This window comes from Oncorhynchus keta, chromosome 10 (assembly GCF_023373465.1).
Source record: "Oncorhynchus keta strain PuntledgeMale-10-30-2019 chromosome 10, Oket_V2, whole genome shotgun sequence".
NCBI lineage: Eukaryota > Metazoa > Chordata > Actinopteri > Salmoniformes > Salmonidae > Oncorhynchus > Oncorhynchus keta.
Window position 1 is genome coordinate 9,438,062 of NC_068430.1, and position 26,641 is coordinate 9,464,702.

The following is a 26,641-nucleotide window of genomic DNA, read 5'->3' on the forward strand; positions in this document are numbered from 1 at the left end:
TACAGTATAAAGTATCTACTATCTAGTACTGTAAAACATCTAATTCCCAGACATAGAGGCAGATGTAGAAAGAGGTAGATGTAGAGAGAGAGAGAGTTAGATGTAGAGAGAGGTAGATGTAGAGAGAGGTAGATGTAGAGAGAGATAGATGTAGAGAGAGGTAGATATGTAGAGAGAGAGGTAGATGTAGAGAGAGAGGTAGACATAGAGAGGTAGATGTAGAGAGCAAGGTAGATGTAGAGAGAGAGGTAGACATAGAGAGGTAGATGTAGAGAGCAAGGTAGATGTAGAGAGAGAGGTAGACATAGAGAGGTAGATGTAGAGAGAGGGAGGTAGATGTAGAGAGGTAGATGTAGAGAGGTAGATGTAGAGAGGTAGATGTAGAGAGAGAAGGTTAGATGTAGAGAGAGGTAGATATGTAGAGAGAGATAGATGTAGAGAGAGAGGTAGATGTAGAGAGAGAGAGAGTTAGATGTAGAGAGAGGTAGATGTAGAGAGAGGTAGATGTAGAGAGAGATAGATGTAGAGAGAGGTAGATATGTAGAGAGAGAGGTAGATGTAGAGAGAGAGGTAGATGTAGATATATAGAGAGAGGTATATGTAGAGAGAGGTAGATATGTAGAGAGAGGTAGATGTAGATATATAGAGAGAGGTAGATGTAGATATATAGAGAGAGGTAGATGTAGAGAGAGAGGTAGATATAGAGAGAGAGGTAGATGTAGAGAGAGGTAGAGAGAGAGGTAGATGTAGAGAGAGGTTTATGTAGATATATAGAGAGAGGTAGATGGAGAGAGAGAGGTAGATGTCGAGAGAGGTAGTTGTAGAGAAAGAGGTAGATATATAGAGAGAGGTAGATATATAGAGAGAGGTAGATGTAGAGAGAGGTTTATGTAGATATATAGAGAGAGGTAGATGTAGAGAGAGAGGTAGATGTTGAGAGAGGTAGTTGTAGAGAAAGAGGCTGGACCAAAAATTAAGGAAAGCTTTGACTATGTACAAACTCAGTGAGGATAGCCTTGCTATTGAGAAAGGCCGCCGAAGGCAGACCTGGCTCTCAAGTGAAGACATGCTTTGTGCTCACAGCCCACAAAATGAGGTGGAAACTGAGCTGCATTTCCTAACCTCCTGCCCAATGTATGACCATATTAAAGACACATATCAGAGCAAGGGTAGCATTCCAGAGAGACATCAGAGACTGTAACGTTCTTTGCTTCACGGAAACATGGCTCACTCGAGAGACGCTAACAGAGTCGGTGCAGCCAGCTGGTTTCTCCACGCATCGCGCAGACAGAAACAGGCATCTTTCTGGTAAGAAGAGGGGCGGGGGGCGTATGCCTTATGATTAACGAGACGTGGTGTGATCATAACAACATACAGGAACTCAAGTCCTTCTGTTCACCTGACTTTTCCTCACAATCAAATGTTGACCGCATTATCTACCAAGGGAATTATATTTGATTATAATCACAGCCGTATATATTCCCCCCCAAGCAGACACATCGATGGCCCTGAACAAACTTTATTTGACTCTATGTAAACTGGAAACCACATATCCTGAGGCTGCATTCATTGTAGCTGGGGATTTTAACAAGGCTAATCTGAAAACAAGACTCCCTAAATTCTATCAGCATATTGATTGTGCTACGAGGGCTGGTAAAACCCTGGATCATTGTTATTCTAACTTCTGCGATGCATATAAGGCCCTCCCCAGCCCTCCTTTCGGGAAAAGCTGACCACGACTTCATTTTGTTGCTTACAGCCTACAGATAGAAACTAAAACAAGAAGCTCCCGCGCTCAGGTCTGTTCAACGCTGGTCCGACCAATCTGATTCCACGCTTCAAGACTGCATCCCCAGCTGCGTCCTCAGAGAACGCGCAGACCTGCTGGTTGGTGTATTTACGGACATATTCAATCAAGCCTTATCCCAGTCTGCTGTTCCCACATGCTTCAAGAGGGCCACCATTGTTCCTGTTCCCAAGAAAGCTAAGGTAACTAAGCTAAACGACTTCTGTCATCATGAAGTGCTTTGAGAGACGAGTCAAGGACCATATCACCTCCACCCTACCTGACACCCTAAACCCACTCCAATTTACTTACCGCCCCAATAGGTCCACAGACCACGCAATCGCAACCACACTGCACACTGCCCTAACCCACCTGGACAAGAGGTCCAGGGTCTCGACCCCGCCCTGTGCAACTGGGTACTGGACTTCCTGACGGACCGCCCCCAGGTGGTGAGGGTAGGTAACAACATCTCCACCCTGCTGATCCTCAACACTGGGGCCTCACAAGGGTGCGTTCTGAGCCCTCTCCTGTACTCCCTGTTCACCCACGACTGCGTGGCCATGCACGCCTCCAACTCAATCATCAAGTTTGTGGACGACACTACAGTGGTTGGCTTGATTACCAACAACGACGAGACGGCCTACAGGGAGGAGGTGAGGGCCCCCGGAGTGTGGTGTCAGGAAAATAACCTCACACTCAACGTCAACAAAACAAAGGAGATGATTGTGGACTTCAGGAAACAGCAGAGGGAGCACCCCCCTATCCACATCGACAAGACAGGAGTGGAGAGGGTAGTAAGTTTTAAGTTCTTCGTACACATCAAGGACAAACTGAATTGGTCTTCCCACACAGACAGAGTTGTGAAGAAGGCGCAGCAGCGCCTCTTCAACCTCAGGAGGCTGAAGAAATTTGTCTTGTCACCAAAAGCACTCACAAACTTCTACAGATGCACAATCGAGAGCATCCTGTCGGGCTGAATCACCGCCTGGTACGGCAACTGCTCCGCCCACAACCGTAAGGCTCTCCAGGGGTAGTGAGGTCTGCACAACGCATCACCGGGGGCAAACTACCTGCCCTCCAGGACACCTACACCACCCGATGTCACAGGAAGGCCTTAAAGATTATCAAGGACAACAATCACCCGAGCCACTACCTGTTCACTCCGCTATCATCCAGAAGGCGAGGTCAGTACAGGTGCATCAAAGCAGGGACCGAGAGACTGAAAAACAGCTTCTATCTCAAGGCCATCAGCCATCACTAACATTGAGTGGCTGCTGCCAACATACTGACTCAACTCCAGCTCTCTTTAATAATGGAAATTGATGTAAAAACTGTATCACTAGCCACTTTAAACAATGCCACTTTTATATGTTTACATACCCCACATTACTAATCTCATATGTATATATTGTACTGTACTCGATACCATCTACTGCATCTTGCCTATGCCGTTCTGTACCATCATGTTGCTGGTATATACAGTATAATGTAGTTACTATCTAGTACTGTATTTGTGGTATATACAGTATAATGTATCTACTATCTAGTAGTGAATTTGATGGTATATACAGTATAATGTATCTACTATCTAGTACTGTATTTGCGGTATATACAGTATAATGTATCTACTATCTAGTACTGTATTTGCTGGTATATACAGTATAATGTATCTACTATCTAGTACTGTATTTGTGGTATATACAGTATAATGTAGTTACTATCTAGTAGTGAATTTGATGGTATATACAGTATAATATATCTACTATCTAGTACTGTATTTGTGGTATATACAGTATAATGTATCTACTATCTAGTACTGTATTTGTGGTATATACAGTATAATGTAGTTACTATCTAGTAGTGAATTTGATGGTATATACAGTATAATATATCTACTATCTAGTACTGTATTTGTGGTATATACAGTATAATGTATCTACTATCTAGTACTGTATTTGCTGGTATATACAGTATAATGTATCTACTATCTAATACTGTATTTGCTGGTATATACAGTTGCTACAGATTTTCTTCTAGATCATTCCTTGTAACTGATGATATATCCTAAGAGACCACCTAGGCTTCAGTCTTCATTGAAAGGAAGGATCATTTGAGGAGAGAATATGTTGTATTAAATAAAGCATCTCCTCTAGACTGTAGCCAAGCTGCCATTCCCTGTTTATTTTCCATTGTAACCAGAGATAGTAAATGTTTGACTGGTTCTTAACAGTTTGCTGTCTGAGGAATAAAACTCACAAACAAAACGCTGTGTTTAAGAAACCCGAAACAGTTGATTCAGAGCTCCGTGTCCGTTTGCAAATGAATTCCAATCTTCATTTTGTAGACAGACAGACTCCCCCAACCATGTAAGAAAACACACCTATGTTTACCACACACACGCGCACGCACACACACACGCATGCACGCACACACGCACGTCTCTGACAAGCTACGACACGTGTGGCTTAACTCATTCTCTATACCCCCAGGTTTACATCACACAGAGAAGACAGAACGGGAGGCTGGAGCAGGACACACAGGAGAGAGAGGTATGGAGCACCAAAGGATATAGCCTACAATATGTCTCTGAATTCAAATACAATTTAGAAACAAAATATGTGAAAAATAAGGATTCAATAGTAATTAGATAATCCATATTTCCCTGTGTGTGTTCAAAGCCCAGGACACTACGGTACCTAACGATGACCTAGCCTTGGCTGAGCTCTCTCCCTGACCCTTTAACCCCATGTAGAGTCCAATACACTACGGTACCTAACGATGACCTAGCCTTGGCTGAGCTCTCTCCCTGACCCTTTAACCCCATGTAGAGTGCAATACACTACGGTACCTAACGATGACCTAGCCTTGGCTGAGCTCTCTCCCTGACCCTTTAACCCCATGTAGAGTCCAGGACACTACGGTACCTAACGATGACCTAGCCTTGGCCGAGCTCTCTCCCTGACCCTTTAACCCCATGTAGAGTCCAGTACACTACGGTACCTAACGATGACCTAGCCTTGGCTGAGCTCTCTCCCTGACCCTTTAACCCCATGTAGAGTCCAGTACACTACGGTACCTAACGATGACCTAGCCTTGGCTGAGCTCTCTCCCTGACCCTTTAACCCCATGTAGAGTCCAATACACTACGGTACCTAACGATGACCTAGCCTTGGCTGAGCTCTCTCCCTGACCCTTTAACCCCATGTAGAGTCCAGTACACTACGGTACCTAACGATGACCTAGCCTTGGCTGAGCTCTCTCCCTGACCCTTTAACCCCATGTAGAGTCCAGGACACTACGGTACCTAACGATGACCTAGCCTTGGCTGAGCTCTCTCCCTGACCCTTTAACCCCATGTAGAGTCCAGTACACTACGGTACCTAACGATGACCTAGCCTTGGCTGAGCTCTCTCCCTGACCCTTTAACCCCATGTAGAGTCCAATACACTACGGTACCTAACGATGACCTAGCCTTGGCTGAGCTCTCTCCCTGACCCTTTAACCCCATGTAGAGTCCAATACACTACGGTACCTAACGATGACCTAGCCTTGGCTGAGCTCTCTCCCTGACCCTTTAACCCCATGTAGAGTCCAATACACTACGGTACCTAACGATGACCTAGCCTTGGCTGAGCTCTCTCCCTGACCCTTTAACCCCATGTAGAGTCCAGTACACTACGGTACCTAACGATGACCTAGCCTTGGCTGAGCTCTCTCCCTGACCCTTTAACCCCATGTAGAGTCCAGGACACTACGGTACCTAACGATGACCTAGCCTTGGCTGAGCTCTCTCCCTGACCCTTTAACCCCATGTAGAGTCCAATACACTACGGTACCTAACGATGACCTAGCCTTGGCTGAGCTCTCTCCCTGACCCTTTAACCCCATGTAGAGTCCAGTACACTACGGTACCTAACGATGACCTAGCCTTGGCTGAGCTCTCTCCCTGACCCTTTAACCCCATGTAGAGTCCAGTACACTACGGTACCTAACGATGACCTAGCCTTGGCTGAGCTCTCTCCCTGACCCTTTAACCCCATGTAGAGTCCAGTACACTACGGTACCTAACGATGACCTAGCCTTGGCTGAGCTCTCTCCCTGACCCTTTAACCCCATGTAGAGTCCAGTACACTACGGTACCTAACGATGACCTAGCCTTGGCTGAGCTCTCTCCCTGACCCTTTAACCCCATGTAGAGTCCAGTACACTACGGTACCTAACGATGACCTAGCCTTGGCTGAGCTCTCTCCCTGACCCTTTAACCCCATGTAGAGTCCAGGACACTACGGTACCTAACGATGACCTAGCCTTGGCCGAGCTCTCTCCCTGACCCTTTAACCCCATGTAGAGTCCAGTACACTACGGTACCTAACGATGACCTAGCCTTGGCTGAGCTCTCTCCCTGACCCTTTAACCCCATGTAGAGTCCAGTACACTACGGTACCTAACGATGACCTAGCCTTGGCTGAGCTCTCTCCCTGACCCTTTAACCCCATGTAGAGTCCAGTACACTACGGTACCTAACGATGACCTAGCCTTGGCTGAGCTCTCTCCCTGACCCTTTAACCCCATGTAGAGTCCAATACACTACGGTACCTAACGATGACCTAGCCTTGGCTGAGCTCTCTCCCTGACCCTTTAACCCCATGTAGAGTCCAATACACTACGGTACCCAACGATGACCTAGCCTTGGCTGAGCTCTCTCCCTGAGGATCTGGATCTCAGATCTCCTCCAGTAATGAACAAACATCCTTCTTATTACACAACATCCTCCCCCTTCCTCACCCCTATCCCCCTGTCCCTTCCCCAACACCCACTCACACCCACTCACACCCAACACACAACACAAACACGCAACACAAACACGGAACATGTGCTGAGCAGATCTCTCTTTCACGGCTGCGGTGAGACAACCATCGATAAATAATCAACTTAAATCAGTTTTAGCTCTGCATGCGAGCACATGTGCTTACGTGCTCTGATAGCCAGGATTGTGCTTATGTGATCTGATAGTACCGTGGTAAATATATGAGATATTCCCTACATTCAGTTCATTGTGCTCTTTTAAAAACAAAAAGCTGTTGTGTTTCAACCGAGTGGTCTTTGTCAAAGCTGACTAAACTTGGACCTGGTGGAAAGCAGGTGACTGACTGTCTGTCACTAAGTTAGGAAGAGTCACCTAATAAGGTCAACAAATAGTCAATAAATGTGCCAGAGAGGAGCAACTGTCCATCCCAGGCAGCTGAAAGTGGACAAAACAAGACAACTGAAATAGACAAGTTGGCAAAACCTGCTACTGGGGCTGGAGAAACATTCAACACAGCTAAACCCCTGGGAATAGGACCTGGGGCCCCATTCCGCAGTCCCTCAGTTCCTGTCCCAGCAAGCGTACTGTCATCAGCCATAGAGCACTTGTTGCCCCATGTGGATCAAGGTTGGGGTCAGTTCAGTTTTCTATTTAGTCAATTCAGGAAGTGCATCCCTGTCTTCTCATGTCTGTTGGGTAACTAAGTGACAGAGCTTCCCTCATGTGGACAAGGAAGGAAGTGTCTGAGATTCTAAGATGGAATGTCAATATGGGCCTGTCACCTGGCAGACCGTACATGGGGGTCAGTGTTTGGCCAGGTCCCCCCCCAACTCACACACCTCCACCAACTCAGGCAGAGCCTAGAACCACAATAGACTCAAGATACAACACAGATAAAAACATCTTTATACCTCTATCAGAGTGAACTCTTCTGTCAAAACATCCTGAATATACTATTCTACAAGCAACGTAGGTACAAACTGTTGCCCTGAGAAGATAATTGCTCTACGAACACCAGACGGGCAGAGAGAATGAGGACTTGCCTGTGAGAAGAGAACATATTGGAGCAGAGCTGGATAGAACAGAGCCTGTATCCACAAAGCCTCTCAGCGTAGGAGTGCCGATCTAGGATCAGTTAAGTTGTTTAAGTTATAATGGATACGATTATATGGACAGATCCTAGATCAGCACTCATACTCTGAGACAATGTCTTATTGAGCTTGTCGTATTGAGCCTGTCATATTGAGCCTGTCATACTGAACCTGGCAGGGTGAGTACTATAAGCAGGGTGAGTACGAAGCAGGGTGAGTACTAAGAACGGTGAGTACTAAGCAGGTTGAGTACTATAAGCAGGGTGAGTACAATAATCAGGGTGAGTACTAAGCAGGGTGAGTACTAAGCAGGTTGAGTACTATAAGCAGGGTGAGTACTAAGCAGGGTGAGTACTACGGGTGAGTACTAAGCATGGTGAGTACTAAGCAGGGTGAGTACTAAGCAGGGTGAGTACTAAGCAGGGTGAGTACTAAGCAGGGTGAGTACTAAGCAGGGTGCGTACTAAGCAGGGTGAGTACTACGGGTGAGTACTAAGCAGGTTGAGTACTAAGCAGGTTGAGTACTAAACAGGTTTAAACAGGTTTAGTACTAAGCAGGTTGAGTACTAAGCAGGTTGAGTACTAAGCAGGGTGAGTACTAAGCAGGGAGAGTACTAAGCAGGGAGAGTACTAAGAAGGGTGAGTACTACGGGTGAGTACTAAGCAGGTTGAGTACTAAGAAGGGTGAGTACTAAGCAGGGTGAGTACTAAGCAGGGTGAGTACTAAGAAGGGTGAGTACTAAGCAGGTTGAGTACTAAGAAGGGTGAGTACTAAGCAGGGTGAGTACTAAGCAGGGTGCGTACTAAGCAGGGTGAGTACTACGGGTGAGTACTAAGCAGGTTGAATACTAAGCAGGTTGAGTACTAAACAGGTTTAGTACTAAGCAGGTTGAGTACTAAGAAGGGTGAGTACTAAGCAGGTTGAGTACTAAGCAGGGTGAGTACTAAGCAGGGTGAGTACTAAGCAGGTTGAGTACTAAGCAGGGTGAGTACTAAGCAGGGTGAGTACTAAGCAGGGTGAGTACTAAGAAGGGTGAGTACTACGGGTGAGTACTAAGCAGGTTGAGTACTAAGAAGGGTGAGTACTAAGCAGGGTGAGTACTAAGCAGGGTGAGTACTAAGAAGGGTGAGTACTACGGGTGAGTACTAAGCAGGTTGAGTACTAAGCAGGGTGAGTACTAAGAAGGGTGAGTACTAAGCAGGGTGAGTACTAAGCAGGGTGAGTACTAAGGGTGAGTACTAAGCAGGGTGAGTACTAAGCAGGGTGAGTACTACGGGTGAGTACTAAGCAGGGTGAGTACTAAGCAGGGTGAGTACTAAGCAGGGTGAGTACTAAGCAGGGTGAGTACTATAAGCAGGGTAAATAAAGCCTTCCGCACGCTTCGGCTGGCGCTTAGCCGAACTAGGTGAACCAAACAAGTGTGCTCGTATTTTCCCCTAAAAGACATTTGCTTGAAAAACAAGAAGAGAAAAAAATTGCCCCTCAGTGCTGTTGGTCCATTTTGAGACACCGTAAAATTGTCCGAATTAATCTAAGATAACTCAATAAATCTGTCATACATTTTTATGTTTTCGCAGAGGAGATCTTAGTCGCACAGTTTTACATCTAACTAAGATGTTTGATAAAGTATTCCTCAAGTGAAAACATTTGCATGTTCCACATCGAGCCGACACAGAGAGAGAGAGAGAGAGAGAGAGAGAGAGAGAGAGAGAGAGAGAGAGAGAGAGAGAGAGAGGAGAGAAATAGAGGGAGAGAGAGAGAGAGAGAGAAAGAGAGAGAGAGAGAGAGAGAAATAGAGAGAGAAATAGAGAGAGAGAGAGAGAGAAAAATAGAGAGAGAGAGAGAGAGAGAGAAGAGAAGAGAGAGAGAGAGAGAGAGAGAGAGAGAGAGAGAGAGAAAGAGAGAGAGAGAGAGAGAGAGAGAGAGAGAGAGAGAGAGAGAGAGAGAGAGAGAGAGAGAAGAGAGAGAGAGAGAGAGAGAGAGAGAGAGAGAGAGAGAGAGAGAGAGAAATAGAGAGAGAGAGAGAAACCACATCAAAGGGCCGTAACACACTCTCACAGCCTCTCTCACACACACACTAACTGATATTTAACACTCTCACACACACAAACTGATCCTCAACACTCTCACACACACACACACACCATCAATTCTCTCACACACACTAACTGATCCTCAAAAGTCTCACACACAATAACTGGGATATTTTCCTCTTCTCCCCTCCTTTCCTTTCCCCTTTTCCTTTCTCCCTTTCTCTCATGCTTCCCCACTCCTCCACGGCGGCGGGTGCACTCCTTCCGTCCCCGTGAAGAGGTAGAGGAAGGCGGGAAGAGGGGGGGAGCCACCAGGAGGGGAGATAAGGAGGAGGAATGGATGACAGGTTGGGAGGGAGGCTGTAACAACAACAGCTGCAGAAGGCAGGACAGCAGGACAGTCACGTTGTCTGTGTCCCTAATGAATGTGTCCCTCGTCAAAAGTATTGCACTATCTAGGGAATAGGGTGCCATTTTTGACAGTCACATCATCATTACACGGTCTGAAGAGACCAAAAAATGAGTTCAATTCCATTTCACTTCAGATATTTAAGGAAGGAAACTCAGATTCCAATTCCAATTGCAATTTCCCCCCATTTATTTTCAATGAGGGAAAATTGGAATTTCATTTTACTTCCCGAATTGAAATTGAATTGCGACAAGTTACATAGCGTCAACACGATCTAATTACTGGAAGTCACAAATGAACAAGTGATGGTTGATGATTGTAGACCTGGGAAAAGGTCTTGCTGCAGTAACACACAAACAGTAGCTCCCTCACAGTAGCTGTCTCAAGCCAATCGTTTGTGTTAAAGCTCTTCACACCCCAACACACCTGGCTCCATCCAACCACAACCCTGGATCTTGGTGTGAGCTCACCAGGACTTTTTAGTCCCCAAAAGGCCAGACTCACTGTCTACTTTGCATAGACAAAAATCTACCCTGTCTCTTTTCATTATCTATGTTTCTGCTAGTTACTGAAGAGACATTTGTTGTTTACTGAAGAGGCATTTGTTGTTTACTGAAGAGACATTTGTTGTTTACTGAAGAGACATTTGTTGTTTACTGAAGACTCATTTGTTGTTTACTGAAGACTCATTTGTTGTTTACTAAAGAGGCATTTGTTGTTTACTGAAGACTCATTTGTTGTTTACTAAAGAGGCATTTGTTGTTTACTGAAGACTCATTTGTTGTTTACTAAAGAGGCATTTGTTGTTTACTGAAGACTCATTTGTTGTTTACTAAAGAGGCATTTGTTGTTTACTAAAGAGGCATTTGTTGTTTACTAAAGAGGCATTTGTTGTTTACTGAAGAGGCATTTGTTGTTTACTAAAGAGGCATTTGTTGTTTACTGAAGACTAATTTGTTGTTTACTAAAGAGGCATTTGTTGTTTACTGAAGAGGCATTTGTTGTTTACTAAAGAGGCATTTGTTGTTTACTAAAGAGGCATTTGTTGTTTACTGAAGAGGCATTTGTTGTTTACTAAAGAGGCATTTGTTGTTTACTAAAGAGGCATTTGGTTATTGATGTTGGTGTGAGGCATGCAGTCATGTTATTGATGTTGGTGTGAGGCACGCAGTCATGTTATTGATGTTGGTGTGAGGCAAGCAGTCATGTTATTGATGTTGGTGTGAGGCACGCAGTCATGTTATTGATGTTAGTGTGAGGCATGCAGTCATGTTATTGATGTTGGTGTGAGGCATGCAGTCATGTTATTGATGTTGGTGTGAGGCAAGCAGTCATGTTATTGATGTTGGTGTGAGGCATGCAGTCATGTTATTGATGTTAGTGTGAGGCATGCAGTCATGTTATTGATGTTGTTGTGAGGCATGCAGCCATGTTATTGATGTTGGTGTGAGGCATGCAGCCATGTTATTGATGTTGGTGTGAGGCACGCAGTCATGTTATTGATGTTGGTGTGAGGCAAGCAGTCATGTTATTGATGTTGGTGTGAGGCATGCAGTCATGTTATTGATGTTGGTGTGAGGCATGCAGTCATGTGTTTCGCCAAAGACGTGTCTTCTGGTTATTGCAACGCGGTTGACTAGGCCTTAACATTCACATAGATTCTGCAGTTCTATATTTAACCAATAAGGCCCGAGGGGGTGTGGTATATAGCCAATATACCACGGCTAAGGGCTGTTCTTATGCACGACGCAACACAGAGTCCCTGGATACAGCCGTGCTATATTGGTCATATACCACAAACCCTGCGGTGCCTTATTGCTATTATAAACTGGTTACCAACGTAATTAGAGCAGTAAAAATAAATGTTTTGTCATACTACGGCAGACAGCCAATCAGCATTCGGGGCTGGAACCACCCAGTTTACAACCCTCTTTAGATGCCCCTTTAGTTAGTGAGGTAGACAGCATTAAAGAAAGTCTGCACTGAGGTATTTTCATTGGAATTTTGTAAAAAGTTTACTCCATTTTTAATGGATTACCTTATTGGTCAACGAACCACAAATACCATGAGAAACTACAGGTAAACGTAGGTGGGGGTTTTCCCTTTTCCTCGTCCCAGAACTGTCCCAGACCTGTCCTAGACCTGTCCCAGAACTGTCCCAGACCTGTCCCAGAACTGTCCCAGGCCTGTCCCAGAACTCTCCCAAAACTGTCCCATACCTGTCCCGGACCTGTCCCCGAACTGTCCCAGACCTGTCCCAGACCTGTCCTAGACCTGTCCCAGAACTGTCTGTCTGCCTCTCTGTGAGGTCATTCAACATGGAGGTATTATAACCATTAAGTTATCATTTACTGACGTAGGGCTCTGGGGGACTGCTGGGGGACTGGGCTTCAGAGGGCTTTGGCAACATTCTGGTCAAAAGTAGTGCACTACGTAGGGAATACGGTGTTATCTGGGACACAGTCTTGGTATACAGGGTGACCCCACTGTAAGTGTTTGAGAACAACTGAACTGTAGAGATACCAGACCAGGGGCGGGCAGGGAGACATCTGGTATTCATTGAAGACTAGAGTAAAGACCTCCCTGACCCCTCCTCCAATGCCTCCATTGCATCATTGTAGCCATTAATTACTAGGAGAGCTTCTTCAATTCATGCTAGCCAATACTAAAAACACAGGGCAAGGAAAACGGTCTCCAGAACCATAGGTTGGTGTTGGAGCAAACAGAGAAGCTGAAACATGGTCCTTCAATGTAAGAGAATGCAGACTCAGGTTACTCGAATTCAAACTAAAATAGATGGTTTGCACAAGGATTGTATTATCGAAAGGAAATGGTTGTAGTATACAGTTTTTCAGCCATTTCATTGCAGTGAAGGAAGCTTACAATAGTAGAGCCTTTTTTACTGCAGACCGATTTCAGTTGGTATCCCTTTCTAAATCCTGAATAATTGTATAGTTTGTTTGTTGCTGAGTGGGTTAACATTGTCCTTCTCATATAGATATAGAGATACCAGTGGGGAGAGAGAGAGATATAGAGATACCAGTGGGGGGGAGAGAGAGAGAGAGAGAGAGAGAGAGAGAGAGAGAGAGAGAGAGAGATTTGAAAACGGGATAAATTTGAAAACGGGAGAGACGGGCTCTGCTCACACTTGTTGGTCGTGGCCAAACCACGACCAACAACATTGGACACTTTATGGAACAAAAATCCTTCACTATATCATCCTGGAATATCTAAGGCCATCTGCCTTTGGCCTAAAGAGCAGGAACCCGGACTTCACCAAAGAAATCGGTAATACAGACATTGTCATCCTGCAAGAAACCTGGTATAGAGGAGACGGACCCACTGGTTGCCCTCTAGGTTACATGTACTAGTCTGTGGCGACCTCTCTCTCTCTCTCTCTCTCTCTCTCTCTCTCTCTCTCTCTCTCTCTCTCTCTCTCTCTCTCTCCTCCTCTCTCTCTCTCTCTCTTCCCCTGCTCCAGCCTCCCCCTCTCTCTCTCTCTCTCTCTCTCTCTCTCTCTCTCTCTCTCTCTCTCTCTCTCTCTCTCTCTCCCCTGCTCCAGCCTCTCTCTCTCCCTCTTCCCCTGCTCCAGCCTCTCCCTCTCTCTCTCTCTCTTCCCCTGCTCCAGCCTCTCTCTCTTCTCTCTTCCCCTGCTCCAGCCTCTCTCTCGTTCTCTCTTCCCCTGCTCCAGCCTCTCTCTCTCCCTCTCTCTCTTCCCCTGCTCCAGCCTCTCTCTCTCTCTCTTTCTCTCTCCCCCTGCTCCAGCCTCTCTCTCTTTCTCTCTTCCCCTGCTCCAGCCTCTCTCTCTCTCTCTCTCTCTCTCTTCCCCCTCTCTCTTCCCCTGCTCCAGCCTCTCTCTCTATCCCTCTCTCTCTCTCTTCCCGTGCTCCAGCCTCTCCCTCTCTATCTCTCTTCCCCTGCCCCAGCCTCTCTCTCACCCTCTCTCTCTCTCTTCCCCTGCTCTAGCCTCTCTCTCTCCCTCTCTCCCCCTCTCCCTCTCTCTTCCCCTGCTCCAGGCTCTCTCTCTCCCTCTCTTCCCCTGCTCTAGCCCCTCTCTCTCCCTCTCTATCTCTCTTCCCCTGCTCCAGCCTCTCTCTCTCCCTCTCTCTCTCTCTTCCCCTGCTCTAGCCTCTCCCTCTCTCCCCCTCTCCCTCTCTCTTCCCCTGCTCCAGCCTCTCTCTCTCTCTTCCCCTGCTCCAGCCTCTCCCTCCCCCTCTGTCTCTCTCTTCCCCTGCTCTAGCCTCTCTCTCTCCCTCTCTCCCCCTTTTCCTCTCTCTTCCCCTGCTCCAGGCTCTCTCTCTCTCTTTCTCTCTCTCTCTCTCTCTCCCTCTCTTCCCCTGCTCTAGCCCCTAACTCTCCCTCTCTATCTCTCTTCCCCTGCTCTAGCCCCTCTCTCTCCCTCTCTATCTCTCTTCTCCTGCTCCAGCCTCTCTCTCTCCCTCTCTCTCTCTCTTCCCCTGCTCTAGCCTCTCTCTCTCCCTCTCTCCCCCTCTCCCTCTCTCTTCCCCTGCTCCAGCCTCTCTCTCTCCCTCTCTCTCTCTCTTCCCCTGCTCTAGCCTCTCTCTCTCCCTCTCTCCCCCTCTCCCTCTCTCTTCCCCTGCTCCAGCCTCTCTCTCTCCCTCTCTCCCCCTCTCCCTCTCTCTTCCCCTGCTCCAGCCTCTCTCTCTCTCTTCCCCTGCTCCAGCCTCTCCCTCCCCCTCTGTCTCTCTCTTCCCCTGCTCCAGCCTCTCTCTCTCTCCTCCCCTGCTCCAGCCTCTCTCTCACCCTCTCTCCCTCTCTTCCCCTGCTCTAGCCTCTCTCTCTCCCTCTCTCCCCTTCTCCCTCTCTCTTCCCCTGCTCCAGGCTCTCTCTCTCTCTCCCTCTCTCTCTCTCTTCCCCTGCTCTAGCCTCTCTCTCTCCCTCTCTCTCTCTTCCCCTGCTCTAGCCTCTCTCTCTCCCTCTCTCCCCTTCTCCCTCTCTCTTCCCCTGCTCCAGGCTCTCTCTCTCTCTCTCTCTCTCTCTCTCTTCCCCTGCTCTAGCCTCTCTCTCCCTCTCTATCTCTCTTCCCCTGCTCCAGCCTCTCTCTCTCCCCCTCTCTCTCTCTCCCTGCTCTAGCCTCTCCCTCTCCCTCTCTCCCCCTCTCCCTCTCTCTTCCCCTGCTCCAGCCTCTCCCTCTCTCCTCCCCCTCTCTCTCTTCCCCTGCTCCAGCCTCTCTCTCTCCCCTCTCTCTCTTCCCCTGCTCTAGCCTCTCTCTCTCCCTCTCTCCAGCCTCTCCCTCTCTCTTCCCCTGCTCCAGCCTCTCTCTCTCCCCCTCTCTCTCTCTTCCCCTGCTCTAGCCTCTCTCTCTACCTCTCTCCCCCTCTCCCTCTCTCTTCCCCTGCTCCAGCCTCTCTCTTCCCCTGCTCCAGCCTCTCTCTCTCTTCCCCTGCTCCAGCCTCTCCCTCTCCCTCTCTCTCTATCTTCCCCTGCTCTAGCCTCTCTCTCTCCCTCTCCCTATCTATCTCTCTTCCCCTGCTCCAGCCTCTCTCTCTCTCTCTCTTCCCCTGCTCCAGCCTCTCTCTCTCTCTCCCTCTCTCTTCCCCTGCTCCAGCCTCTCTCTCTCTCTTCCCCTGCTCCAGCCTCTCTCTCTCTCTCTTCCCCTACTCCAGCTCTCTCTCTCTCTCTTCCCCTGCTCCAGCCTCTCCCTCTCTCTTCCCCTGCTCCAGCCTCTCTCTCTCTCTTCCCCTGCTCCAGCCTCTCCCTCTCTCTTCCCCTGCTCCAGCCTCTCCCTCTCTCTCTCTACGCCTCAGCCCTGCTGCTGCCTGCAGCCCACCCAAGAAGCAGCCCATGGGACATACATTTGAGAGCTTTACTTACTGCAGATTTAAAACAATCTGCATCTCTAGCTGCCTCCTTCCCTGACTCTCTAGCTCCCTCCTTCCCTGACTCTCTCTGCTGTTTCTATCTCTCCATCTCTCCCAAGTTCTCTCTTTCTCTAAACCTCCCTCTCCTACTTTCTCATTTTCACACTCTCTAAGATGAACTCTATTTCACCCTCTCTCTCTATATATATATATATATATATTTTCTTTTTTTTCATTTCCAGAAAGAGAATCCGATAATGAAACACAGAGAGAATACAGGCGGTAATGCTGTTTCATTATCACTGGGATTCTCTCTCTGCTTCATTACTGCTGGGATTCTCTCTCTGTTTCATTATCACTGGGATTCTCTCTGTTTCATTACCACTGGGATTCTCTCTCTGTTTCATTCATTACCACAGGTATTCTCTCTATTTCATTCATTACCACTGGGATTCTCTCTGTTTCATTACCACTGGGATTCTCTCTGTTTCATTACCACTGGGATTCTCTCTGTTTCATTACCACTGGGATTCTCTCTGTTTTAATCATTACCACTGGGATTCTCTCTGTTTCATTACCACTGGGATTCTCTCTGTTTCATTACCACTGGGATTCTCTCTGTTTCATTATCACTGGGATTCTCTCTGTTTTAATCATTACCACTGGGATTCTCTCTGTTTCATTATCACTGGGATTCTCTCTGTTTCATTCATTACCACTGGGATTCTCTCTGTTTCATTCATTACCACTGGGATTTTCTCTCTGTTTCATTACCACTGGGATTCCCTCTCTGTTTCATTACCACTGGGATTCTCTCTCTATTTCATTACCACTGGGATTCTCTCTGTTTTAATCATTACCACTGGGATTCTCTCTGTTTTATTTCATTACCACTGGGATTCTCTCTATTTCATTACCACTGGGATTCTCTCTGTTTTATTCATTACCTCTGGGATTCCCTCTCTATTTCATTACCACTGGGATTCTCTCTATTTCATTACCACTGGGATTCTCTCAATATACCACAATAAATAGGCTGTCTACTACATACATACTACATACAGTGAGATGCAGTCCACAGCCTACAGCCTACTACAGTGAGATGCAGTCTACAGTCTACTACAGTGAGATGCAGTCTACAGCCTACAGTCTACTACAGTGAGATGCAGTCTACAGCCTACAGTCTACTACAGTGAGATGCAGTCCACAGCCTACAGCCTACTACAGTGAGATGCAGTCCACAGCCTACAGCCTACTACAGTGAGATGCAGTCTACAGTCTACTACAGTGAGATGCAGTCTACAGCCTACAGTCTACTACAGTGAGATGCAGTCTACAGCCTACAGTCTACTACAGTGAGATGCAGTCCACAGCCTACAGCCTACTACAGTGAGATGCAGCCTACAGCCTACAGTCTACTACAGTGAGATGCAGCCTACAGCCTACAGCCTACTACAGTGAGATGCAGTCTACAGCCTACTACAGTGAGATGCAGCCTACAGCCTACAGCCTACTACAGTGAGATGCAGTCTACAGCCTACTACAGTGAGATGCAGCCTACAGCCTATAGCCTACTACAGTGAGATGCAGCCTACAGCCTACAGCCTACTACAGTGAGATGCAGCCTACAGCCTACAGTCTACTACAGTGAGATGCAGTCTACAGCCTACTACAGTGAGATGCAGTCTACAGCCTACAGCCTACTACAGTGAGATGCAGCCATGCACAGCTGCCTTGCCAAACATGGAGAATCATGGAGCTCATGAGTTCAGCAACACGTTGTGATATGGCACAACACACTTCTGTGAATCAAATTCAACTCACGTAATCAGAAAACCAGTCATTATCTGGTGTGACTGTCATTTGCCTCATGCAGTGCAACACATCTCCTTCACATAGAGTTGATCAGGCTGTTGATTGTGGCCTGTGGTATGTTGTCCCACTCCTCTTCAATGGCTGTGTGAAGCTGCTGGATATTGGCGGGAACTGGAACATGCTGTCGTACCCGTCGATCCAGAGCATCCCAAACATGCTCAATGGGTGACGTGTCTGGTGAGTATGCAGGCCATGGAAGAACTGGGACATTTTCAGCTTCCAGGAATTGTTTACAGATCCTTGTGACATGGGGCTGTGCATTATCATGCTGAAACATGAGGCGATGGCGGTGGATGAATGGCAAGACAATGGGCCTCAAGATCTCATCACGGTATCTCTGTGCATTCAAATTGTCATTGATAAAATGCAATTGTGTTCGTTGTCCGTAGCTTATGCCTGCCCATACCACAACCCCACCGCCACCATTGTGCACTCAGTTCACAATGTTGACATCAGCAAACCGCTCCTCCACATGACTCCATACACACTGTCTGCCATCTGCCCGGTACAGTAGGTTCCGGGATTCATCCGTGAAGAGCACACTTCTCCAGCATGCCTGTGAGCATCCAAGGTGAGCATTTGCCCACTGAAGTCGGTTACGATGCCGAACTGCAGTCAGGTTCTGGTCCTTCTGTAGCTCAGTTGGTAGAGCATGGCGCTTGTAACGCCAGGGTAGTGGGTTCGATCCCCGGGACCACCCATACGTAGAATGTATGCACACATGACTGTAAGTCGCTTTGGATAAAAGCGTCTGCTAAATGGCATATATTATTATTATTATTAGGTTAAGTCCCTGCTGAGGATGACGAGGATCTTGATGAGCTTCCATGAGACGGTTTCTGACAGCTTGTGCAGAAATTCTTCGGTTGTGCAAACCCACAGTTTTATCAGCTGTCCGGGAGGCTGGTCTTAGACGATGCTGCAGGTGAAGAACCCGGATGTGGTGGCCCTGGGTTGGCGTGGTAACACATGGTCTGAGGTTGTAAGACCGTTGGACATACTGCCAAAACGATGTTGGAGGTTGCTTATGGTAGAGAAATTAACATAACATTCTCTGGCAACAGTTCTGGTGGACATTCCTGCAGTCAGCATGCCAATTGCACACTCACTCAAAACTTGAGACACATGTGGCATAGTGTGGTTTAGAGTGGCCTTTTATTGTCCCCATCACTAGGTGCACCTGTGTAATGATATGTAATGATGCTTTTTAATCATGCTTTTGAATCAGGTTCTTGATATGCCACAGGTGGATGGATTACCTTAGCAAAGGAGAAATGCTCACTAAAAGGAATGCAAACTAATTTGTGCAAAACATTTGAGAGAAATAAGCTTTTTGTGCATATGGAACATTTCTGGGATATTTTACTTCAGCTCATGAAACATGGGACCCACACTTTACATGTTGCATTCATATTTTTTGTTCAGTGTACTTTGAATCACACTAAATGACAATAAACATAAAAGTTCAAATGAGTAATCAATCATTCTATAATCCTCGAAAACGTATTGTAAAATCCCCCTCAAATACCAGTGGGATTAGTTGAGCTTTCCTCAGGTGTAGCTTGGTTATTCTGTGCTGACTGAACACGTCTCTCAAAAAGGAAAATGAGTCCTCGCATGTACAGAACATTTCTGAAACATATTCAGACCCCTTCCCTTTTAACACATTTTTGTTACTTTACTTGACAGCCTTACTCTAAAGTAGATTAAATTGTTTTATTTCCTCATCAATCTACACACAATAACCCTCCCTCAATGACACCACAATACCCCATAATGACATCACAATTACACCTCAATGACAAAGCAAAAACAGGTTTTTAGAAATCTTTAGAAATAAATTCTTAATAAAAAAACTGAAATATCACATTTCCATAAGTATTCAGACGCTTTACTCAGTACTTTGTTGAAGCACCTTTGGCAACGATTGCAGCCAAAGTCTTCTTGGTATGAAGCTATAAGCTTGGCACACATGCATTTGGGGAGTTTCCCCGATTCTTCCTTGTAGATCCTCTCAAGTGCTTTCAATTTGGATGGGGAGCGCCGCAGGGCCACTCGGAGACATTCAGAGACTTGTCCCGAAGCGACTCCTGAGTTGTCTTGGCTGTGTGCTTAGGGTCGTTGTCCTATTGGAAGGTGAACCGTCACCCCCAGTATGAGGTCATGAGTGCTCTGGAGCAGGTTTTCATCAAGGATCTCTCTGTACTTTGCTCCATTCATCTTTCCCTCGATCCTGTCTAGTCTCCCAGTCCCTGCCGCTGAAAAACATCCCCACAGCATGGGATCATTTGCCTTTTACTGAGGAGTGGCTTGCGTCTGGCCACTCTACCATAAAGGCCTGATTTGTGGAGTGCTGCAGAGATGGTTGTCCTTGTGGAAGGTTCTCCCATCTAGACAGAGGAACTCTGGAGCTCTGTCAGAGTGAACACAGGTTGCTTGGACACCTTCCTAACCAAAGGCCCTTCTCCCCAGATTGCTCAGTTTGGCCGGGCGGACAGTTCTAGGAAAGGTCTTGGTAGTTCCAAACTTTTTCCATTTAACAATGATGAAGGCCACTGTGTTCTAATCAATTGAATTTACCACAGGTGGACTCCAATCAAGTTGTGGAAACATCTCAAGGATGATCAATGGAAACAGGATGAACCTGAGCTCAACTGAGTGTCATAGCAAATGGTCTGAATACTTATGTAAATAAGATATTTCTGTTTGTTTTTTTATTTAAAAAAATCTAAATGTTTTATACATTTGCTAAAATGTCTAAAAACCGGTTTGCGCTTTGCCATTATGGGGTATTGTGTGTGTATTGATGAGGGGGAGGGGGACGGCGACGACAATTTAATTCATTTTTGAGCAAGGCTGTAACGTAACAAAATGTGGAGAAAGTCAAGGGGTCTGAATACTTTCCGAATGCACTGTACATGCGATTTCTTGCCAGCTGCCCACCATTAACAAGTGTTGACACCTCAGTACCCATACCCAAACTTGTTTTTCCTCCCACAATGCAGTGCATTTCAAATGCTCTTCGCTTGATGCGTGCCTCGCTAATCCTTTGGTCCTATCAATAGCATGCTTCCAGTTAGAACAGTTAGAATACCCAGAAGGCCTTTTCTGCTAAATTCAGCTTGGGTGATGGCCTTTTCTGCTAAATTCAGCTTGGGTGAAGGCCTTTTCTGCTAAATTCAGCTTGGGTGAAAGCCTTTTCTGCTAAATTCAGCTTGGGTGAAGGCCTTTTCTGCTAAATTCAGCTTGGGTGAAGGCCTTTTCTGCTAAATTCAGCTTGGGTGAAGGCCTTTTCTGCTAAATTCAGCTTGGGTGAAGGCCTTTTCTGCTAAATTCAGCTTGGGTGAAAGCCTTTTCTGCTAAATTCAGCTTGGGTGAAGGCCTTTTCTGCTAAATTCAGCTTGGGTGAAGGCCTTTTCTGCTAAATTCAGCTTGGGTGAAGGCCTTTCCTGATGAATTCAGCTTGGATGAAGGCCTTTCCTGATAAATTCAGCTTGGGTGAAGGCCTTTTCTGCAAAATTCCGCGTCTGCAGCAACCGAGTGTTCCAGCCACTCTCTTCCTATGAACAAGTTGCTATTAAATTAACGTTTTTGGAAAGAAAACCTGCGGCTAGAGTAGGATTCTAGGCTAACCTGGGCTGGCTCCTCTGTTCCAAGATCGTCAGAAACAGTTGGAGGTGGAGGGGACTGTGGTACCATTATCCTGGTGCTGCTTGTGGAAGAGGTGGTAGGCTCTGCACATGGAGCTAGCTGGAGCTCAGCGGTATTACCACTGCTGGGCATGGTAGTATCACCACTGCTGGGCATGGCAGTATTACCACTGCTGGGCATGGCAGTATCACCACTGCTGGGCATGGCAGTATCACCACTGCTGGGCATGGCAGTATTACCACTGCTGGGCATGGCAGTATCACCACTGCTGGGCATGGCAGTATCACCACTGCTGGGCATGGCAGTATCACCACTGCTGGGCATGGCAGTATCACCACTGCTGGGCATGGCAGTATTACCACTGCTGGGCATGGCAGTATCACCACTGCTGGGCATGGCAGTATCACCACTGCTGGGCATGGCAGCATCACCACTGCTGGGCATGGCAGTATTACCACTGATGGGCTTGGCAGTATTACCACTGCTGAGCTTGGCAGTATTACCACTGCTGGGCTTGGCAGTATTACCACTGCTGGGCTTGGCAGTATTACCACTGCTGGGCTTGGCAGTATTACCACTGCTGGGCTTGGCAGTATTACCGCTGCTGGGCTTGGCAGTATTACCACTGCTGGGCTTGGCAGTATTACCGCTGCTGGGCTTGGCAGTATTACCGCTGATGGGCTTGGCAGTATTACCGCTGATGGGCTTGGCAGTATTACCGCTGATGGGCTTGGCAGTATTACCGCTGATGGGCTTGGCAGTATCACCACTGCTGGGCTTGGCAGTATTACCACTGCTGGGCTTGGCAGTATTACCGCTGATGGGTATGGCAGTATTACCGCTGATGGGCATGGCAGTATTACCGCTGATGGGCATGGTAGTATTACCGCTGATGGGCTTGGCAGTATTACCGCTGATGGGCATGGCAGTATTACCACTGATGGGCATGGCAGTATTACCGCTGCTGGGCATGGCAGTATCACCACTGCTGGGCATGGCAGTATTACCACTGCTGGGCATGGCAGTATCACCACTGCTGGGCATGGCAGTATTACCACTGATGGGCTTGGCAGTATTACCACTGATGGGCTTGGCAGTATTACCGCTGATGGGCATGGCAGTATTACCGCTGATGGGCTTGGCAGCATTACCGCTGATGGGCATGGCAGCATTACCGCTGATGGGCTTGGCAGTGGCCTCAGTGGTTTGATGCTGCTGCTCATCACTGTCCTTCAGCTTTGTTTCGGTACTTTGGCGAAGCCAATTTTTAGATATCCATCGTGGCAGTGGCTAAATAGACTAAGGCTAATAACACTAATGCTTTTTTACAGCTAGCTAAGAAGATAACTTCTTAGCTAGCTGTAAACTTTGTACTTTGTACTCAACTTTGTATGGTGTGGGGCTTGAGGCAGAGTTAGGGGAAGCCACTTCAATGGTAAAAGTTGACCCTGCTCTTATAAATCAAAAACAAAAATGACAGGTGGAAGGTTATCACGTTATTTACTTCGCCTACCACTGATGAGAAGCCTTTTCCCCCCGCTTTTTTTATGGAAACCAAAAGGAGTCATACCTAACCGCCCAAGTGGTTTATCCTAGTCCCCCTACACACACCGCAGTGCACTCTGTTCCTTGTGCTGACGGCGCAGAGGATACACATTTTGCTACAACTGAAGGGGCACAAGTTTTAACTAAGGGCACTGTAAGCCCCCTTTTGGCCCCTCGTGGAGCTGCTCTACAGTCAGTTGTAGTAAGCAGTAGGAATCTTGTGGACATTACTTCAAACTGACGGCTCTCCACAGTGACCTCTAACCCACGGTGACCTCTAACCCACAGCGGATGGGCCTAATATTTTGTCACTACGTCCAACATTGTCACTACGTCCAACAGGAGGTCCTAATATTTTGTCACTACGTCCAACAGGAGGGCCTAATATTTTCGGTCAACGACGACACCATTGGCCAAACCCCCACCACACACCCCACCTAAGCCTGTCACGCCTTGCTCATTGTATTTTGTGTTTTCGTTATATATTTGTTCAGGCCAGGGTGTGACATGGGTTTATTGTGTTGTCGTATTGGGGTTTTTGTAGGCATTGGGATTGTGGTTGATTAGGGGTGTGTCTAGTTTAGGCTTGGCTGCCTAAGGCGGTTCTCAATCAGAGTCAGGTGATTCTTGTTGTCTCTGATTGGGAACCGTATTTAGGTAGCCTGGGTTTCACTGTGTATTTCGTGGGTGATTGTTCCTGTCTCTGTGTAGTGTTCACCAGATAGGCTGTAATTAGGTTTCACGTTCCGTTTGTTGTTTTTGTATTTATTAAGTTATTTCATGTATCATCATTTGTTTCATTAAAGACATGAGTAACCACCACGCTGCATTTCGGTCCGACTCTCTTTCGACAAACAAAGAACGTCGTTACAAAGCCCCATTTTGGTCCAGAAGAGACCCTGGAACCTTTCTCAATATCAAAACCACACAGGTTTCTTTAATTCTGGTTAGCCATATTATATTGTTCAAATTCCATTGGTATTATTATTCTATAGTTCTGTAACAGGTGGGGGTTCCTGAGCAGAGAACTGAGAACCACTGATTAAGTCACCAGTTCTCAATTGACACAAGGCCCTATGTGAGTCTTTCACAAGACACCATTACTGGCCATAGTCATAGATAATACACATACTTCTGTATGTGTAATGTTTACTGTTCATTTTGATTGTTTTTCACTTTATATATTCACTTTATATATTATCTACCTCACTTGCTTTGGCAATGTTAACACATGTTTCCCATGCCAATAAAGCCTCTTGAATTGAATTGAATTGAATTGATAACTGGCGTGACACAACAGATTAGAAAAACTGGAATGATACTGTCGTCCACGATTGCACAAAAAGAGCTGTGTGCAAACCGCGACCTACAAAATGCTAACGAGCCACCGTCCCTACATTTTAACTGTCACTATCACCTTTTGTGAATCGCAAAGAACCATTAAAGGGCTCATTATGGTTCCACATAGAACCATCACCTTTCCCAAAGAACCATTAAAGGGCTCATTATGGTTCCCCGTAGAACCATCACCTTTCCCAAAGAACCATTAAAGGGCTCATTATGGTTCCACATAGAACCATCACCTTTTCCAAAGAACCATTAAAGGGCACATTATGGTTCCACATAGAACCATCACCTTTCCCAAATAACCATTAAAGGGCTCATTATGGTTCCACATAGAACCATCACCTTTCCCAAAGAACCATTAAAGGGCTCATTATGGTTCCACATAGAACCATCACCTTTCCCAAAGAACCATTAAAGGGCTCATTATGGTTCCACATAGAACCATCACCTTTCCCAAAGAACCATTAAAGGGCTCATTATGGTTCCACATAGAACCATCACCTTTCCCAAAGAACCATTAAAGGGCTCATTATGGTTCCACATAGAACCATCACCTTTCCCAAAGAACCATTAAAGGGCTCATTATGGTTCCCCATAGAACCATCACCTTTCCCAAAGAACCATTAAAGGGCTCATTATGGTTCCACATAGAACCATCACCTTTTCCAAAGAACCATTAAAGGGCACATTATGGTTCCACATAGAACCATCACCTTTCCCAAATAACCATTAAAGGGCTCATTATGGTTCCACATAGAACCATCACCTTTCCCAAAGAACCATTAAAGGGCTCATTATGGTTCCACATAGAACCATCACCTTTCCCAAAGAACCATTAAAGGGCTCATTATGGTTCCACATAGAACCATCACCTTTCCCAAAGAACCATTAAAGGGCTCATCATGGTTCCACATAGAATCATCACCTTTCCCAAAGAACCATTAAAGGGCTCATCATGGTTCCACATAGAACCATCACCTTTCCCAAAGAACCATTAAAGGGCTCATTATGGTTCCCCAAAGAACCCTTGAGGAACACTCGTTTCATAGTGTGCAGAGACCGAGAGACAGAGACAGAAAGAGACATTGAGTGACATACATATAGATATAGACCTGCCAAAATAAAGGAAATCCCAACATAGTGTTTTAATAGGGCGTTGTGCCCTGGTGAGGACAGACTCTTCTTCCTGTATTCAGGGTGTGGAACTGGGTTTGCTGAGGTCTGTTTAAGAATCAGAAGCTCTGCCGGCCAACTCCCTCCCTGCTCTGGCTCTGGATCCTTATCTCTCTGCTGTGACACGCAATGTGGTAACCGCCAGCCGAGGAGTGTGCATATGTGTGTACGTCTGTGTGTGTGTGTGTGTGTGTGTGTGTGTGTGTGTGTGTGTGTGTGTGTGTGTGTGTGTGTGTGTGTGTGTGTGTGTGTGTGTGTGTGTGTGTGTGTGTGTGTGTGTGTGTGTGTGTGTGTGTGTGTGTGTGTGTGTGTGTGTGTGTGTACATGAGGCTCCTTCCAATTCCACTGCATGGAAGTCGGAAATAATTGTTCCAACAATAAAATGTAATAGCTTATCACATAAAAGCTGTGGAAATGAAGTGGACTGTGTATTAATGAACTTATTGCCTTCTCCACTGAGTCTACTGGAAGTTAAACTGGAGTGTCTGTTTACATGAGATAGGTGGAGATGAAGAGAAGAAGAGGACAGAACCCTCAGAACATCAGAGTGTTCTAATGACGGAACCCAAACACACGGTGGCCATGGAAACCAGAGGAAATAATAAACAGCGCCTGCTCTTCTCTTTCAGTCTTCAGAGAGTAGGACGACACCGTGTGAGCCATCATTCCATGAGAGAACACACACAGACACACACTTGCATGCACACACACACACACACACACACACACACACACACACACACACACACACACACACACACACACACACACACACACATGCACAAACAAACACGCTCCAAGATGAGGTATAATGTTTACGTCTGCCTGTCGATGTGAATTACGTACTGACTAATGAAAACAGCATTTAAAACACAGACCTCTTGAGAGATGAGGGGATGAGGACTTATGGTTAACCTACAAATATTAATCCAATTCAACCATTTAGATTTGCTTGTTTACCTCACTTGAATGTAAAAAAAACAAAAAACATTATAATATGTACACATTAAATGAGATTGAAATGAAACCATGAAGGCCCATACATGTGATACATTGTGCCATAACCGAGTTAAATACAGGTTAAATTAAACACTACAAACA

The 26,641-nt window shown here is 46.4% G+C and overlaps 1 protein-coding gene across 2 annotated transcripts in view; it reads right to left on the minus strand.

Moving 5' to 3' along the window:
• The window catches only part of gli1 (GLI family zinc finger 1), a 140,017-nt gene that overhangs the window by 101,989 nt on the left and 11,387 nt on the right, over positions 1 to 26,641 (minus strand). The window lies entirely within an intron of this gene.